Raw genomic sequence first — 3,676 nt, forward strand, 5'->3', positions numbered from 1 at the left:
CGTGGATGAAAATTATGCTAAGTAAAAGAAGACTGACACAAAAGACTTCCTACTGTATGATTCCACTTATTTTTTTTATTTTTTAAATTTTAAAAAGATTTTTATTTATTTATTTGACAGAGAGAGAGACAGCGAGAGAGGGCACACAACAAGCAGGGGGAGTGGCAGAGGGAGAAGCAGGCTTCCCACGGAACAGGGAGCCCAACGAGGGGCCTGATCTCAGGACCCTGGGATCATGACCTGATTCAAAGGCAGACACTAAACGACTGAGCCACCCAGGTGCCCCCATATGATTCCATTTAAATAAAATGTCCAGAATAAGCTGCAGAGACAGAAAGTAGATTAAGTGTTGTAAGGGGCTACTGGAGGAAAAAATAGGGAATGACGCTAATGGGTACAAAATTCCTTTTAGGGGTGATAAAAATTCTTGAACTAGAAAGTGGCGATCACTGCACAATTTTGTAAAGATACTAAAAAATCACTGAAGTGTATACTTTATTGAAAAAGTAAATTATATGGTGTATGAACTGCCAGTTTTTTAAAGAGGAAGAGAGAGGCAAAAACAACAAAAGAACCCAGGCATGTGTCTATTGCCCTTTACTCAGAACAAAGATGATGATCTATAAAAGTAGGACTTATTCTTTAGATATTTTATGTAACTCTTTCCTGGAGTGCTGAGAAGAGATTATTTCCTTATTTATTTTCCTCCATGAGAATGAGGAAATGTGTTTATTTTGGTCACTTAACTATCTTTGATTCTTAGCATGGTGCCTAGCACATGGTAGACACCCAGTAAGTAAGTGTTGAATGAAAAAGAAAAATAGAACGAATGATGATGGGAATTAAAGAGGGCACATGATATGATTCTTCAACTAATGAATCATTGAACATTATGTCAAAAACTAATGATGTACTATACCTTGCCTAATTGAATTTAAAAAAAAAGGACGAAGAATGAACGACAGAGTTAAGAAATCCTATCTTGTAATTACTCATGCAATACTTAGAATTATTGTATGAAAGTTTGATGGCTTACAGAATATTTACATGATCCCAAAAGATCACCCCGAAGATTACTTAATCATTAGGAGAAAGTTATTATTACAATGGAGAGATCTTTTGGACACCACTTTAATCATGTGATCAAACTTAGCATGACCATGAGGGAATTAATTGACATTAGGTACTTCCTGATGTGATACAAAGAGAGCACACAATACTACATAGGAAATTTCTTGCCAAGAATGTTTAACCTGAATCTAATTTTGAAGAGGCAATGAGATAAAGATTTTGAGATCTTTATGAGACAATTGGCTCGACTGTTCAAAAATATCAATATTATCAAAGGAAAAAAAGCAAAGTGATATCTCATTGCAGTTTTAATTTTCATTTCCCTGATGATTAGTGATGTTGAGCATCTTTTCATGTGTTTTTTGGCCATCTGGATGTCTTCTTTGGAAAATTATCTATTCAGGTTGTCTGCCCATTTTTAATCAGATTATTTGTTTTTTAGTGTTGAGCTGTATAAGTTCTTTATATATTTTGGATATTAACCCCCTTATCAGATATATCATTTGTAAATATCTCCTCCCATTCAGTAGGTTGCCTTTTTGTTTTGTTGGTAGTTTCCTTCACTGTGCGGAAGCCTTTTATTTTGGTGTAGTCCCAATAGTTTTATTTTAGTAAATACAATAGCTTTATTTTGTTTTTGTTTCCCTTGCCAGAGGAGACATATCTAGAAAAATGCTTCTATAGCTGACATCAAAGAAATTATTGCTTGTGTTTTCCTCTAGGAATTTTATTGTTTCAGGTTTCACATTTAGGTCTTTAATTCATTTTGAGTTTATTTTTGTGAATGGTGTAAGAAAGTGGTCCAGTTTCATTCTTTTGTATGTAGCTGTCCTGTTTTCCCAATACCATTTACTGAAGAGACTATCTTTTTCCCATTGTATATCCTTGCTTCCTTTGTCATAGATTAAATGACCATAAAAGCATGAGTTTATTTCTGGACTCTATTCTGTTCCATTAATCTATGTGTATGTTTTTGTTCCAGTACCATGCTGTTTTGATTACTACAGCTTTTGGAACCCTCATGTACTGTGGGTGGGAATACAAATTGACACGGCCACCAAAGAAAACAGTACAAAGTTCCTCAAAAAATTAAAAATTGAATTGCCATATGATCTGGTAATTCCAGTACTGGGTATTTACCCCCCCCAAAGCACAAAACACTAATTTTAAAAGATATATGTACCCCTATGTTTATTGCAGCATTATTTACAATAGCCAAGATATGGAAGCAGCCCAAGTGTCTATTGATAGATGAATGGATAAAGAAGATGTGGCATATATATACAATGGAATTTTACTCAGCCATAAAAGAGAGTGAAATCTTGCAATTACAACAACATGGATGGAACTAGAGGGCATGCTAAGTGAAATAAGTCAGACAGAGAAAAACAAACACCATATGATTTCACTCCTATGTGGAAATTAAGAAACACAATAAATGAACAAAGGAAAAAAGAGAGAAACTAAAAAACAGACTCAAATATAGGGAACAAACAGTTCTTTGCCAAGGGGGGAAGTGGGTGCGAGGATGGGTGAAATAGGTGAAGTGGATTAAGAGTACACTTATCATGATGAGCAATGAGTAATTTATAGAATTGTTGAATCACTATATTGTACACCTGAAATGAATATAACACTGTATGTCAATTATACTGGAATTAAAAAAATCATCACTAAAAATTTTTAAAAGACAAATGATCCAATTTAAAAATGGACACAACAATTTGGATACTTCTCTAAAGGAGATATACTAGTGGTTAATAAGCATATAAAAGGTGATCAATATCATTCGCAGATCAAGCCCAAAGGAGATACCACTTCACATCCAGTAGGATGGCTGTAATCTAAAAGACTATAATAGAGGCACCTGGGTAGCTCATTTGGTTAAGCATCTGACTCTTGATTGGGGCTCAGGTCATGATTTCAAGGTCATGAGATTGAGCCCCACATAGAGCTCTGCACTCAGTAGGGTCTGCTTGAGATTCTTTCTCCCTCTTCCTCTGCTCCCCCCACTCTCTCTTTCCCTCCCTCTCTCAAATAAAGTCTTACAAAAAAATTAAAAAGTTAAAAGACTATAATAAGTGTTGACAAGGATGTGGAGAAATTGAAATCCTCATTCACTGCCAGTAAGAATGTTAAATAGAGCCACTTCAGAAAACAATGTGACAATTCCTCAAATTGTTAAAGAATTACCATTCTACTCAGTGTGTATATCAAAGAAAAATAAAAACATACTCCATAAAACTTGCACACAAATGTTCATAGCAGCATTATTCATCATAGCCAACAAAGTGGATACAACTCAAGTGTCCATTAACTGATAAATGAATAAATAAAATGTGCATATCCTTACAATAAACAGATGTTTTAATTTTTGTTAATTGATTAATGTAAATTTTGATGAAGCCCATTTTTATCAATCTTTTCTGTTATGGTTTTCTGGGTCCTGTCTGCATAAACTTTGCCTAATTCAAGACCATGAAGATATTCTCTTATTTTTTCTTCTTCTAATAGCTTTAGCTTTTATATTTATATATATATTTTTAAAGATTTTATTTATTTATTTGAGAGAGAGAGAATGAGAGAGAGCACATGAGAGGGGGGA

This window comes from Neomonachus schauinslandi, chromosome 4 (genome assembly GCF_002201575.2).
Source record: "Neomonachus schauinslandi chromosome 4, ASM220157v2, whole genome shotgun sequence".
NCBI classification, from domain to species: domain Eukaryota; kingdom Metazoa; phylum Chordata; class Mammalia; order Carnivora; family Phocidae; genus Neomonachus; species Neomonachus schauinslandi.